This window comes from Schistocerca serialis, chromosome 12, assembly GCF_023864345.2.
Source record: "Schistocerca serialis cubense isolate TAMUIC-IGC-003099 chromosome 12, iqSchSeri2.2, whole genome shotgun sequence".
In the NCBI taxonomy this organism is placed as follows: Eukaryota; Metazoa; Arthropoda; class Insecta; order Orthoptera; family Acrididae; genus Schistocerca; species Schistocerca serialis.
The window spans coordinates 83,668,772-83,685,416 of record NC_064649.1 but is presented as its reverse complement, the minus strand read 5'-3'; the positions used below and the strand labels follow the sequence as shown (position 1 = coordinate 83,685,416).

Here is a 16,645-nt window from a genome sequence, read left to right as displayed (position 1 = left end):
TGTCAATAGACGGTTTGCTTCGAGGTAAGTCATAATGTTCGAACACAATATATGTTCCAAAATCCTGCTGCATATCGACGTTGATAAGGGCCTGTAATTAAGTGGATTACTTCTACTAACTTTCTTGAATATTGGTGTGACCTCTGCAACTTCCAAGTCTTTGGGTTCGGATCTTTCGTCGAGCTAACGGTTGTATATGATTGTCAAGTATGGAGATAATGCATCAACATACTCCGAAAGGAACCTAATTTGTATACAGTCAGGACCAGAAGACTTGCTTTTACTGAGTGATTTAAGTTGCTTCACTACTCTGACGATATTTACTTCCACGTTACTCATGTTGGCAGCTGTTCTCCATTCGAATTCTGAAATATTTGCTTCGCCTTCTTTTGTGAAGGCATTACGGAAGGCTTTGTTTAGTAACTCTGCTTTGGCAGCACTATCTTCGATAGTATCTCCATTGCTATCGCGCAGAGAAGGCGTTGATTGTTTCTTGCCGCTAACATACTTCACATACAACCAGAATCTCTTTCGATTTTCTGCCAGGTTTTGAGACAAACTTTCGTCGTGCAAACTGTTATAAGCATCTCGCATTGAAGTCGGCGCTAAATTTCGAGCTTCTGTAAAAGATCTCCAGTCTTGGGGATTTAGCGTCTGTTTAAATTTGTATCTGAGGGTTGGCCGCACAACCCAACGATACCTGCGAGTGGTTTCACCTTGGTTTCGCCATGTGCTGAAGACCCTCACAGCACTCCTCGCACACCCGACAAGTCGCGCAGTTTATATAATGCCCATGTCGAGCCTCCGGGCCTTTACAATCTCCCTCGGTCAAACTCAGATACATTGCGCGCTTTCCCCATTCTACAGGGTGGTCCATTGATAGTGATCGGGCCAAATATCTCACAAAATAAGCATCAAACCAAAAAAACTACACAGAACGATACTCGTCTAGCTTGAAGGGCGAAACCAGATGGCGCTATGGTTGGCCCGCTGGATGGCGCTGCAATAGGTCAAAAGGATATCAACTGCGTTTTTTTTTTCAATATGAACCCCCAATTTTATTACATATTCGTGTAGTACGTAAAGAAATATGAATGTTTTAGTTGGACCACTTTTTTCGCTTTGAGATAGATGGCACTGTAATAGTCACAAATGTACGTGGTATCACGTAACATTCCTCCAGTGCGGATACATTACCCGTGTCAAAATGGACCGTTTAACAATTGCGGAAAAGGTCGATATTGTGATGATGTATGCCTATTGTGATCAAAACGCCCAAAGGGCGTGTGCTATGTATGCTGCTCGGTATCCTGGACGACATCATCCAAGTGTCCGGACCGTTCATCTGATAGTTAAGTTGTTTCAGGAAACAGGAAGTGTTCAGCCACATGTGAAACATCAACTGCAATAAATGATGATGCCCAAGTAGGTGTTTTAGCTGATGTCGCCGCTAATCCGCACATCAGTAGCAGACAAATTGCGCGAGAATCGGGAATCTCAAAAACGTCGGTGTTGAGAATGCTACATCAACATCGATTACACCAGGAATTGCATGGCGACGACTTTGAACGTCGTGTACACTGGCCCAAAAGAAATTACGGGACGATGACAGATTTTCCGCACGCGTTCTATTTAGCGACGAAGCGTCATTCACCAACAGCGGTAACGTAAACCGGCATAATATGCACTATTGAGCAACGAAAAAACTACGATGGCTGCGACAAGTGGAACATCAGCGACCTTAGCGGGTTAATGTATGGTGCGGCATTATGGGACGAAGGATAATTGGCCCCCATTTTATCGACGGCAGTCTAAATCGTGCAATGTATGCTGATTTCCTGCGTAACGTTCTACCGATGTTACTACAAGATGTTTCACTGCATGACAGAATGGCGATGTACTTCCAACGTGACGGATGTCCGGCACATAGCTCGCGTGCGATTTAAGCGGTATTGAATAGCATATATCATGACAGGTGGATTGGTCGTCGAATCACGTTCACCGGATCTGACGTTCCCGGGTTTCTTTCTGTGGGGAAAGTTGAAGGATATTTGCTATCGTGATCCACCGACAACGCCTGACAACGTGTGTCAGCGCATTGTCAATTCATGTGCGAACATGATGGAAGGTGAACTACTCGCTGTTGAGGGGAATGTCGTTACACGTATTGCCAAGTGCGTTGAGGTTGACGCACATCATTTTGAGCATTTATTGCATTAATGTGGTATTTACAGGTAATCACGCTGTAACAGCTTGCGTTCACAAAGGTACATGTATCAAATTGGAACAACCGAAATAAAATGTTCAAACGTACCGACGTTTCTATTTTAATTTTAAAAACCTGTTCGTCTACAATTGTGAGCCATGTGTTTGTGACGATTACAGCGCCATCTATCACAAAGCGAAAATAGTGTTCCAACTAAAATATTCATATTTCTTTACGTAGTACACGAATATGTAATAAAAAATGGGGGATCCAATTTTTTTTAAAAAAAAAAGCAGTTGATATCCGTTTGACCTATGGCAGCGCCATCTAGCGGGCCAACCATAGCGCCATCTGGTTCCCCCCTTCAATCTAGACAAGTTTCGTTCTTTGTAGATTTTTCGTTTGACGCTTATTTCGTGAGATATTTGGCCCGGTCACGATCAATGGACCACCGTGTATAAGCAGAGAACACGCTTTTGGAAAAAACGACATTTTGTCAATGGAGTGAGTGATTGATTATTTTGTAAAATTTTTTGTTTATTTATAGACGCAGGTTCGGCCGTAAATGCCCATCTTTGACAACGCATGTATGTAGACTTTGGAATCTGAAGATGGTGATTGTATGGCCGAAACCGGTAATGGCTGTATCATAAGAATGTGATTGCGTCTATAAATAAGCAAGACATTTTTCATGACAGCACGCTCTCTGATGTTACAAGCATGTCTCTGACTAGCAGTCATTCCTGGCCAGGTGACGCTGCTATCTGCTCGAGTTTATATCGATGGTAGGTTGGTGCCCATAACGTTCTGCTGATCAGTGTAAACTGCACTTGCTGTCTTGATCTACCTCGGTGTTGCCCCGGTCAGCACACTTTACGCAGCTCTTACCCGCTGAAGACTTCTGGTCCTGGGCTGCAGAGAGACTGGCACCCCAACACTCCCCAGCCACAACTTGGTTGGATTTGTCCTGCGACTCCAAGTTCTCCGTTCCACCAGCAAGTCTTCGTCAACAATTCTTGGCTCTTCTTGCCTCGTTTCGCGATGCAGATGTAGTCTACATCGATGGTTCTGTGGTCGATGGACGCACTGGGTTTGCTTTCATCCACAGCGACTACGTTGAGCAGCATTCCCTGCCTTGTGGGAGCAGTGTTTTCACTGTGGAGCTGGTTGCTCTTTATCGTGCACTTGCTCACCTTTCCTTCTGCCCTGGGGAGTCATTTGTCATATGCAGTGACTCCCTGAGTAGATTGCAAGCACTCGACCAGTGTTTTTCTCGGGACACTTTGGTGCGCGGTATTCAAGATGCTGTTTTTGCTCTCGCCGAGTGTGGTCGTTCAGCGACGTTTGTGTGGACCCCGGGCCACATCGGCATTCCAGGAAACGAACGTGTCGATCGGTTGGCGAAGTAGGCCACCACTTCGCCACCCTTGAGCTTGGTCTCGTGGAAAGAGACCTCCGGTCAGCCCTACATCGCAAGGTCCGCGATGTCTGGAGCTCTGAATGGTCTGTCTTGAACACGCCAAATAAGCTCCACATGGTAAAGTCGTCCACTGCCGTATGGAGGTCATCCTTGAGGAGCACGCGTAGGGACTCAGCTGTGGGTCAACCGCATATGTCCTATTCGGAGACGGCAGAGAAGAACTATCTCCTTCGTCGTGAGAACCCGCCCAAGTGTCGCTGTGATGCAGGGCTGACAGTGGTCCATCTTCTGATGGACTGCCCCCTTTTAGCCCCCTTGCGGCAGTCCTTTAATTTACCAGCTGCACTTCCTTTAATTCTACGTGACGATGCCTATATAGCTGACTCAGTTTTACGTTTTATCCGTGCAGCTGGGTTTTCTCATTCACTCTAGTGTGGGCGCTCTCGCATGATTTCTCAGGCTACACCCACTCCAGCGACTTTTAATTGTGACGTGGATATCACAATAGTGTCTTTTATGGTACCAAGTTGTGTTTTCCTGCAGGACGTTCTTCGTTTGTAGTTGGGTGGTTGACCTTTTACCTGATCCATCAACCACTGTAGTCTGTTTTACTCTAGTCAACTATTTGCTATGCTCCTTTTAAGTGTCCTCCATTTTGCGTTACTGCGGTGTTCATTTTAGGTCTGTACCCCTTGGTATTCCCTTCCTCTGGGTGCAGAGATTATGCTTTTACTGTATCGGCCTTTTACAAGAATGTCTGTTTGGAACAGGGGACTGATGACCTTGATGTCTAGCCCCAGCAAACCCCAAAACCAACCAACCAACCAAGTGGTTAACACACTGGACTCGCATTCGGGAGGACGACGGTTCAATGCCGTGTCCGGCCATCCTGATTTAGGTTTTCCGTGATTTCCCTAAATCGCTGCAGGCAAATGCCGGGATGGTTCCTTTGAAAGGGCACGGCCGACTTCCTTCCCCGTCCTTCCCTAATCCGATGAGACCGATGACGTCACTGTTTGCTCTCTTCCGCCAAACAACCCAACCAACCAACCCAACCACTACTGTTGACGACCTCTGGCATCGAGCTGTAGCAGCATGGAATGACATCAGTTCTACTCAGTCGCAAACTCGGTATTACACCCCAAAGTCAGCCACAAATTTGTTAATTTCCTTATCTGCTATCATTCCTGTAATTGTACTTTTAGTGGTTACCAGCGAATATCTGATGAGCGCGTGTAGAGTTTCGCGTAGCGTTTGAGTTGGCGACGGGGCTGGGAGACATTCCGCCTGAGCATCACGACGCCGAAGTATTCCGCTCCGAAACGGGAAAAACAAACGACGCCGGGGCTGTGTGTGTGTGTGTGTGTGTGTGTGTGTGTGTGTCTGTGTGTGAGTGTGTGTATGTGTGTGTGTGTGTGTCTAAACGGGAGTATGCATGGCCCGAGGATCGTTATTCGCATGTCGTTGCGGTAATGGCGTGAGCGCGTTCCAGGAGCCCATTTGCGGGCAGGCCGGCTGATAAATGATGCACGGCGTTTCGACCTGCTCTGCTCCCGGCTGGTCAGCCGCGCGCCGCCAATCGATGGCCGTCCCCCACGACCGCAGGCGGCGGTTTTTCCTCACCCACCCACCCATCGCCCAGCGTAGCGCGATTCTGACTCAACCACTGATGAGTAAAATTGTGGACCTTGTCCGATTGTGACAGTTTCAGGGCTCAGTACATCAGTCGGTGCAAACGGAATCCTACTACACTGAAGTGCCAAAGAAACTGGTACAGGCATGCGTATTCGTATACAGAGATATATAAACAGGCAGAATATGGCGCTGCTGGCGGTAACGCCTATATGGGACAACAAGTGTCTGGCGCAGTTGTTCAGATCGGTTACTGCTGCTACAATGGCAGGTTATTACACCATTAAAATAGGTACCCCACGAAGATGACGTGCTACAGACGCGAAATATAACCGACAGGAAGAAGATGCTGTGATATGCAACTGATTAGCTTCTCAGAGCATTCAGACAAGGTTAGCGAACCGTACAATGTGCTGACATGAGGAAAGTTTCCAACCGACTTGTCATACAGTTGACCGGCGTTGCCTCGTGAAACGTTGTTGTGATGCCTCGTGTAAGGAGGAGAAATGCGTACCATCACGTTTCTGACTTTGATAAGGGTCGGATTGCAGCCTATCGCGACATTGCTACTCGCGTTGGTCGAGATCCGATGACTGTAAGCACAATATGGAATCGGTGGGTTCAGGAGGGTAACACGGAACGCCGTGCTGGGTCCCAACGGCCTCGTATCACCAGCAGTCGAGATAACAGGCATCTTATCCGTATGGCTGTAAAGGATCGTGCAGCCACGTCTCGATCCCTGAGTCAACAGATGGGGACGTTTGCAAGACAACAACCAACTACACGAACAGTTCGACGACGTTTGCAGCAGCACGGACTATCAGCTCGGAGACTACGGTTGCAACTACCCTTGACCCTGCATCACAGACAGGAGCGCCTGCGATGGTGTACTCAACGACGAACCTGGGTGCACGAATGGCAAAACGTCATTTTTTTGGATGAATCCAGATTCTGTTTACAGCATCACGAAGGTCGCATCCGTGTTTGGCGACATCGCGGTGAACGCACATTGGAAGCGTGTATTCGTCATCGCAGTACTGGCGTATCACCCGGCGTGATGGAAGAGGGGCTATTGGTTACACGTATCGGTCACCTCTTGTTCGCATTGACGGCACTTTCAACAGTGGACGGTACATTTCAGTTGTGTTACGACCCGTGGCTCTACCCTTCATTCGATCCCTGCGAAACCCTACATTTCAGCAGGATAATGCACGACTGTGTGTTGCAGGTCCTGTACGGGCCTTTCTGGACACAGAAAATGTGCGACTGCTGCCCTGGCCTGCACACTCTCCAGATCTCTCACCAATTGAAAACGTCTGGTCAATGGTGGCCGAGCAATTGGCTCGTCACAATACTCCAGTTACTACTCTTGATGAACTGTGGTATCGTGTTGAAGCTGCATGGGCAGCTGTACCTGTACACGCCATCCAAGCTTGTTTGACTCAATGCCCAGGTTTATCAAGTCCGTTATTACGGGCAGAGGTGGTTGTTCTGGGTACTGATTTGTCAGGATCTATGCACCCATATTGCGTGAAAATGTAATCACATATCAGTTCTAGTATAGTATATTTGTCCAATGAATACCCGCTTATCATCTGCATTTCTTCTTGGTGTAGTGTACATGTCTTGTGAATGTGAACGTCCTACCTCCAGTCGTTCAAGGTGTTCTGTTATTTATGAACTAGAGTGAACTTAAAAAATCAAGCTCGTCAAACCAAAAAGCATTCCTGGATATTCTCTGTCGTACTCTCCAGGGTGACATCAGGATCCCCACTGTTCCTTCTAAAAGGTGATTGGAGGTGGCTGACTGCGATCAGACCTTTTTTTTTTTTTTTTTTTGAGGTGTTCGGTGATGTACATATCCTAAAGCTCGGTGGAAAATGGGCTGGAACAATTCTGATTCGCAAAGAGTGAAACTAGTCAGCCGCTGGAAAAGATTACTGCGACGATTAGTTTCTTATGTTAAGGCAGAGGGGGGGGGGGGGGGGGGAGGTGGCTCCCATTGCCAATGTTACTGGAAAGTAACCAGTGTAATACATAGACTAAAAAAATAAGCCCTTTGGCTAAACCCCTCTGGAGAAAGCTATCGATGTCGGTACTACACAGCCCAGACACAAGAAAGGGCTCTCATTCCCAGGCCAGCATATTTAGACACACAGACTCACATATTCACACTTTGCAGATATCCTCTTTGGAAACGGAGAAGGTATTGGGAAGATGTTAGTCGTCACAGACAATAAATACGTGTTTGCAGCCTGCTTATTCTCTTAAAAAGTGATCAAATACAGAAAATGTGTGTATGTGCAGCTTGTTGTTGTTGTTGTGGTGGTCTTCAGTCCTGAGACTGGTTTGATGCAGCTCTCCATGCTACTCTATCCTGTGCAAGCTTCTTCATCTCCCAGTACCTACTGCAACCTACATCCTTCTGAATTTGCTTAGTGTATTCGTCTCTTGGTCTCCCTCTACGATTTTTACACTCCACGCTGCCCTCCAATACTAAATTGGTGATCCCTTGATGCCTCAGAACATGTCCTACCAACCGATCCCTTCTTCTAGTCAAGTTGTGCCACAAACTTCTCTTCTCCCCAATTCTATTCAATACTTCCTCATTAGTTATGTTATCTATCCATCTAATATTCAACATTCTTCTGTAGCACCACATTCGAAAGCTTCTATTCTCTTCTTGTCCAAACTAGTTATCGTCCACGTTTGACTTCCATACATGGCTACAATCCATACAAATACTTTCAGAAACGACTTCCTGACGTCTAAATCTATACTCGATGTTACTCGCATTCTGGAGGACGACGGTTCAATCCCGCGTCCGGCCATCCTGATTTAGGTTTTCCGTGATTTCCCTAAATCGCTCCAGGCAAATGCCGGGATGGTTCCTTTCAAAGGGCACGGCCGACTTCCTTCCCCGTCCTTCCCTAATCCGATGAGACCGATGACCTCGCCGTCTGGTCTCCTTCCCCGAAACAACCAACCACCCAACTCGATGTTAACAAATTTCTCTTCTTCAGAAACACTTCTCTTGCCATTGCCAGTCTACATTTTATATCCTCTCTACTTCGACCATCAACAGTTATTTTGCTCCCCAAATAGCAAAACTCCTTTACTACTGTAAGTGTCTCATGTCCTAATCTAATTCCCTCAGCATCACCCGACTTAATTCGACTACATTCCATTATCTTCGTTTTGCTTTTGTCGATGTTCATCTTATATCCTCCTTTCACGACACTATCCATTCCGTTCATCTGCTCTTCTAAGCCCTTTGCTGTCTCTGACAGAATTACAATATCATCGGCGAACCTCAAAGTTTTTATTTCTTCTCCATGGATTTGAATACCTACTCCGAATTTTTCTTTTGTTTCCTTCACTGCTTGCTCATTATACAGATTGAATAACATTTGTGAGAGGCTACAATCCTGTCTCACTCCCTTCCCAACCACTGCTTCCCTTTCATGTCCTTCGACTCTTATAACTGCCATTTGGTTTCTGTACAAGTCGTAAATAGCCCTTCGCTCCCTGTATTTTACCCCTGCCACCTTTAGAATTTGAAAGAGAGTATTCCAATCAACATTGTCAAAAGCTTTCTCTAAGTCTACAAATGCTAGAAACGTAGGTTTGCCTTTCCTTATTCTAGCTTCAAAGACAAGCCATAGGGTCAGTATTGCCTCACGTGTTCCAACATTTCTACGGAATCCAAACTGATCCTCCCCGAGGTCGGCTTCTATCAGTTTTTCCATTCGTCTGTAAAGAATTCGCGTTAGTATTTTGCATGCGTGACTTTTTAAACTGATAGTTCGGTAATTTTCACATCTGTCAGCACCTGCTTTCTTTGAGATTGGAATTATTATATTCTTCTTGAAGTCTGATGGCATTTCGCCTGTCGCATACTTCTTGATCACCACGTGGTAGAGTTTTGTCAGGACTGGTTCTCCCAAGGCCGTCAATAGTTCTAATGGAATGTTGTCTACTCCTGGGGCCTTGTTTCGACTCAGGTCTTTCAGTGCTCTGTCAAACTCTTCACGAAGTATTGTATCTCCCATTTCATCTTCATCTACATACTCTTCCATTTCCATAATATTGTCCTGAAGTACATCACCCTTGTATAGACCCTCTATATACTCCTTCCACCTTTCTGCTTTCCCTTCTTTGCTTAGAACTGGGTTTCCATATGGGGTCTTGATATTCATACAAGTGGTTCTTCTTTTCTCCAAAGGTCTCTTTAATTTTCCTGTAGGCAGTATCTATCTTACCCCTAGTGAGATAAGCCTCTACATCCATACATTTGTCCTCTAGCCATCCCTGCTTAGCCATTTTGCACTTCCTGTCGATCTCATTTTTGAGATGTTTGTATTCCTTTTTGCCTGCTTCATTTACTGCATTTTTATATTTTCTCCTTTCATCATTTAAATTCCATATTTCTTCTGTTACCCAAGGATATCTACTAATCCTCGTCTTTTTACCTACTTGATCTTCTGCTACCTTCAGTAGTTCATCTCTCAAAGCTACCCATTCTTCTTCTACTGTATTTCTTTCCCCTATTCCTGTCAATTGTTTCCTTATGCTCTCCCTGAAACTCTGTACAACCTCTGGTTCTATCAGTTTATCCAGGTCCCATCTCCTTAAATGTGCAGCTTATGACGGATAATATGGCTGTATCACATCGCCGGAAATGAATGTCGGCTTATACAGCCACCATTATCTATACCGACCTGTGTTTATCTGAATTTATTCGATGTCTGATGTTTTACCTACCTGGTAATGCCTCCAAACACTTGAACAGTACTCTATACTGGTTGCATTGGCCTATTGAGTATGGATAGATGGTGCAATGGTTATGGGGAAACGTACATGGAAAACACACGTTATTTAAAAGATGCACCAGATGCACAATTTTGAAGAATCGGAAATTAAATTTTGTACCATGACTTACATGAAATTAACGCCTTTACTGTTAAGTTCCTTGGATTATATATTTTTAAACTATTTATGGAATTTAAAAATTTTATTTTCAAAAAATAATATTTGTATGTTTTTATCAGAAACTGCTAAAAATATTTCTATAACATTTGTCTGTATTCAATCTATTCTCTCTCTTTCTGAATATACCAAACAGGAGAATTTTAATGATTTTTAATTGTAATTCAGTAAGTATAACACAAAATTCACGCAAAATTCTCAGTTTACACTCAGAATTTCAAAATTTACTCTCGAGACAACGTTTGTTGGGTTTACAGAAATTAGTGTACAACATTTCATAATTCTACTTTTCACAGATTCTGAGAAAAAGGGACATAAACTTAAAAAAAACATAAATTTCAGGAAATGCAATTTGAAGTTCAACCTAAAGTTTTTCTCTTATGGCACTCGTTCAGGACGCCCCAGATTTGTATTCAGGGTCCTCTACCCCTTCAAGGCACCTCTTCTGGCTTCTTGTTTTCCCCGTTCTTTCTTTACCAGGACATCAACTGACTTTTCAGCTGCAGATATGATCTGTAAATCTATTTTTCTCAGGATGTCTTGAGTAAAATTTCCTATCTTAAAGCCCATTCTCTCTAATACCTTCATCCTCCCTACGTTCCCATCATTAAACCAGTTGCAATTCTGACAACTATAGGAGATGAAAATGCGGTTTTATGGCACCATTTCCAAACGGGTGCCTTCAGAGACTCTTCTGGATTATGGGTTTTGCCATGAACACGTTTAGAATTAAGGATCGGGCCAGAAACCTGTAAGTGGGCTTGACAACTTACAGGTCACAATCTGGAAATCTTGTGAATGTAGGGATTGTTATCCGTCTGATACTGTAAATATTGAAGTGTTGCTCGAAAAAATGGGCGTCGCAGGAAAGTCGCGTGAAAAATTTAACTATTTTTCAGGCACTTAGCGTGCGATTTCATCATTGAAACTTTAGGAAGTTATTGTCCATGATTTCTAATAATAAATAAAAAAATTAGATGAAAATTGACATTTGTGGTCAATTTCGTGAACGTCGCACGCATCTCCAGGACCAAACAACAAATACAAAAGTTGCGTGTGTGTGTGTGTGTGTGTGTGTGTGTGTGTGTGTGTGTGTGTGTGTGTGTGTGTGTGTGTGTATGTGTGTGTGTGTGTGTGTGTGTGTGTGTGTGTTTTAACTGAATATTCTTGCATGTAAAGATCAGCCAAAATGCATTTGTAAATCTCCACAGCGTCTGTCGTTTTTAAATTGATATAAAAAAAAAGTTAGAGCAATTTAAGAACTTTTTCGTAACAGACGGAGAAGCGAGTGAAAACTGACTTCAAAACATGACTGATCAGCGTATGGAAATGAGTTAATAGGTTTTGATATGCCTTCCATATACTCCGTCTATGCAACTCAGTGAAATGCAGTTTTGTTTATTCCCATACGCGCTTCCTTTCTTCTATTTGGGAAGCATACTGTAACATATTGTGTTGTTGTTGTGGTCTTCAGTCCTGAGATTGGTTTGATGCAGCTCTCCATGGTACTCTATCCTGTGCAAGCTTCTTCATCTCCCAGTATCTACTGCAACCTACATCCTTCTGAATCTACTTAGTGTATTCATCTCTTGGTCTTCCTCTACGATTTTTACCATCCCCGCTGCCCTCCAATACTAATTTGGTGATCCGTTGAAGGCTCAGAATATGCCCTACCAACCTATCCCTTCTTCTAGTCAAGTTGTGCCACAATTTTCTCTTCTCTCCAATTCTATTCAATACTCCTCGTTAGTTATGTGATCTACCCATCTACTCTTCAACATTCTTCTGTACCACCACATTTCGAAAGCTTCTATCCACTTCTTGTCTAAACTATTTATCGTCCACGTTTCACTTCCATACATGGTTACACTCCATACAAATACTTTCAGAAACGACTTCCTGACAACTGTATACTCGATGTTAACAAATTTCTCTTCTTCAGAAATGCTTTCCTTGCCATTGCCAGTCTACATTTTATATCCTCTCTACTTCGACCTTCATCAGTTATTTTGCTCCCCAAATAGCAAAACTCCTTTACTACTTTAAGTGTCTCATTTCCTAATCTAATTCCCTCAGCATCACCCGACTTTATTCGACTACATTCCATTATCCTCGTTTTGCTTTTGTTAATGTTCATCTTATATCCTCCTTTGAAGACACTGTCCTTTCCGTTCAACTGCTCTTCCAAGTCCTTTGCTGTCTCTGACAGAATTACAATGTCATCGGCGAACCTCAAATTTTTTATTTCTTCTCTATGGATTTTAATTCCTACTCCGAATTTTTCTTTTGTTTCCTTTCCTGCTTGCTCAATATACAGACTGAATAACATCGGGGATAGGCTACAAACATATTGTAAGTACTACATAACACATTTATTATATTGTATAAAAAGAGACGTATATTAAAGGCCACTGACGATTCTTCACAAATAAAAGAAGCGAAACGCTTATGGCAATAAACATAGCTGCCTTTCATTTACATGCATAGACGGAACATACCTCCACGAATGAAATAATAATTCTTTACGCGGGCCTGAAGGCGTGTTTTATTCGTACCTGTGTGCTCAGACGCATTTATGTCACCAGTAACGTGAAAAAGCTTGCTACCCCGCTGAGCATACTAGAGTGCAGCTCGTACAGGCAATCACTGTTGGATGTTGCAAAGCTGCTATGGCGTGTAAATTGTGGACTACAGCGAGCCGCTCAGGGCAACCACCCCCAAAAATAAAGCAAACGCCAACAACACAGCCCTGTGTAAAACAGTAAACTGATATGGTGCGTGACAAACAGTTTCATATATGCAAGCCAGAAACCAGGCGACTTCTCTCAACGGCGGTGGGCAGCGGACAATGACCCCACTTCTCATCAAAGCGTATAAAACTTTCACAAGCTGCGACATAGTTGCGAACAGAACAGTGGACCAGAAAGTGTACCATATATTTATTTTGTTTCCATCCATGAACACAAAATTGTGAGGGCGTTTCGGTCAGCGATGATCATCTTCACATCTCCAGCAAAATATGGGAAAAAGACACAACTGATGGATTTTCTACATATTAAAATAATAGAACAGGCCTTCATGGAATGTATTACTGAGATATTTGTGGAAAACATGCGCTTAAAAGTATGACGAGGCATACCTTACAACGTTACTATGCGTTAATTTACTCATCGTTGCTGGCAATCTGTCGCAGCAGAAGTCTTGGAATACAGCGACTGTAAAAAAATAACTATAAAGTTATTTGAAAATCTTGTACATGGCTGCACGTTCAGAGTCCGTGAATAGTTACAATTGAAAGAAAATCAGCCCTGGGTCACTGTTTTTAACAAATTAACCTGGTTTCGACACTGCTAGGAGTGTCTTCCCAGAATTTAAAACAAAGAATGGTCTATATTCTATAACATGGTCACAGAATTATGACTAAAATGTATGATAGAGTATAAGTACGGAAAGACATAAAAGTACTGCCAGTAGTGACCGAGGGCTGATTTCCTTTCAATTATAAAGTTATTTAAATAATTAATCCAGTACAATGTTTCAGCCGAATATTTATTACAGTCTCAAAGTAAATAAAAGCATCTTGACAAATCTGAAATAAGTTGTAACAAACTTAACAATAATGAAATAAATCATGGTGAACAAGCTTCATGCTTTCTGTGCAGATACACTCAAAGTACAGACCCCTTTGTCAACATGGCTGTCACTGTTTATACTTTCTTAACAATCCCGAACAATCCTCGACATTGTTTAGAATCATTTTTTGATTAATTAACAATTAAAATTGACATATAAAAACTGAAAATACATGTATAAACGTATGTTTACTCCAGAACAGCTAGTACACTACGGTAGTAGTACATTCTGTTATTTTATTCGAGAACAACTTCTCGAATATGTAATTACAATAATGCATTTAACTTTTTATTAATCACTAGAGGTTTACTTCATGGAAAATATTTCCTTCATTTACAGAGCTTCTACACATCAGAGTAATTAAGATTCCATAATTATTTTCTTCGTAACTTTACCACAAGTACATATTTCCATATACCGCTATGCCATAGATTATGTTTCAATTTACGTGTTTAAATGGGTTTCAATTAGGCTGTTACGTTTCAACCTGCTTTAAAAGTTCACAATAGTAATAAAATGTGTAAACGAAACGTGATCAACGTGTCTTCCAAACTGTACATGGAAATCGTGTTTATGATTTAAGGTACACTGTGATCAGTTTTAAGAGAGGCAAACTCATTCGGGTGGAAAGGAAAATCATGTGCAATCAATACTTTCAAGACATAATCTAAAACTAAAGGAGGTCACAACTAGAACGGTAGTTGCAAGTGCAAAGAGAATTTGGAAAAAAAATTACATGCTGTCTTGGAAATTAGGTGATTGACTGATTACGTTCTATTTCTTTACGACGTAGTCACAAGACTATTTCGCAGTGCCTTGAAGAGTTTCGACCGGCCAGTCGTCGTCTCCAGACAATGGAAGACCAGTCCAAAGAGGGCCACAGCCGTAAAAACAACTCACTTTATTAATATTGTTGTTCTGCTAATCCTCACTTGCTGTTAACATACTATTAGTGATATTTCGGTTAGAACCGTTTGTTTGCAACTGAATAAAGGCAGTATTCCTTTTATCAAATGCGTTTCATTTCAATATCTTGCGGCATCATCAGTGGCCTGAAATACGAGTACATTTTCACTTCAAGCTTACACATTTTGCTATTGTACATGTATGTTGCAAATAGCTATGACCTAGGCAGTCTGTGCTCAATATACACATTAAAATTGCTACACCACGAAGATGACGTGCTACAGACGCGAAATTTATCCGACAGGAAGAAGATGCTGTGATATGCAAATGATTAGCTTTTCAGAGCATTCACACAATGTTGGCGCCGGTGGCGACACGTACAACGTGCTGACATGAGGAAAGTTTCCGACTGATTTGTCATACACAAACAGCAGTTGACCGGCGTTGCCTGGTGAAACATTGTTGTGATGCCTCGTGTAAGGAGCAGAAATGCGTACCATCACGTTTCCGAGTTTGATGAAGGTCGGATTGTAGCCTATCGCGACTGCGGTTTATCGTATCGCGACATTGCTGCTCGCGTTGGTAGAGATCCAATGACTCTTAGCAGAAAATGGAATCGGTGGGTTCAGGAGGGTAATACGGAACGCCGTGCTGGATCTCAACGGCCTCGTATCACTAGCAGTCGAGATGACAGGCATCTTATCCGCATGGCTGTAACGGATCGTGCAGCCATGTCTCGATCCCTGAGTCAACAGATCGGGACGTTTGCAAGACATCAACCATCTGCACGAACAGCATGGACTATCAGCTCGGAGACCATGGCTGCGGTTACCCTTGACGCTGCATCAGAGACAGGAGCGCCTGCGATGGTCTACTCAACGACGAACCTGGGCGCAGGAATGGCAAAACGACATTTTTTGGATGAATCCCGGTTCTGTTTACAGCATCATGATGGTCGAATCCGTGTTTGGCGACTCGCGGTGAACGCACATTGGAAGCGTGTATTCGTCATCGCCATACTGGCGTATCACCCGATGTGATGGTATGGGGTGCCATTGGTTACACGTCACCTCTTGTTCGCATTGACGACGCTTTGAACAGTGGACGTTACATTCCACATGTGTTACGACCCGTGGCTCTACCCTTCATTCGATCCCTGCGAAACCCTACGTTTCAGAAGGATAATGTACGACCGCATGTTGCAGGTCCTGTGCAGGCCTTTCTGCATACAGAAAATGTTCGACTGCTGGCCTGGCGAGCACATTCTCCAGATCTCTCACCAACTGAAAACGTCTGGTCAATGGTGGTCGAGCAACTGCCTCGTCACAATACGCCAGTCACTACTCTTGATGAACTCTGGTATCATGCTGAAGCTGCATGGGCAGCTGTACCTGTACACACCATCCAAGCTCTGTTTGACTCAATGCCCAGGCGTATCAAGGCTGTTATTACGGCCAGAGGTGGTTGTTCTGGGTACTGATTTCTCAGGATGTAAGCACCCAAATTGCGTGAAAATGTAATCACATGTCAGTTCTAGTATAATATATTTAAAATGCTTTTTTATTCCAGTCTCTGATCACAAATGAATTCTTTAGACGATGGCCGGTTTCAGTCTGTAATGAGCATCTTCAGATCTTTTTTACACCACGTATATATTTGTCCAATGAATACCTGTTTATCATCTGCATTTGTTCTTGGTATAGCAATTTTAATGGCCAGTAGTGTATACTGAAGCGCCAAAGAAACTGGTACGCCTCCTAAAATCGTGTTGCGCCCCCGCGAGCACGCAGAAGTACCGCAACACGACGTGGCATGAACTCCACTACTCTCTGAAGTAGTTCTGTACGGAACTGCCACTA

The 16,645-nt window shown here is 43.4% G+C and overlaps 1 protein-coding gene across 1 annotated transcript in view; it reads left to right on the top strand.

Moving 5' to 3' along the window:
• Nucleotides 1-16,645, top strand: part of LOC126428082 (tubulin alpha-3 chain-like) — a 231,150-nt gene that overhangs the window by 34,005 nt on the left and 180,500 nt on the right. The window lies entirely within an intron of this gene.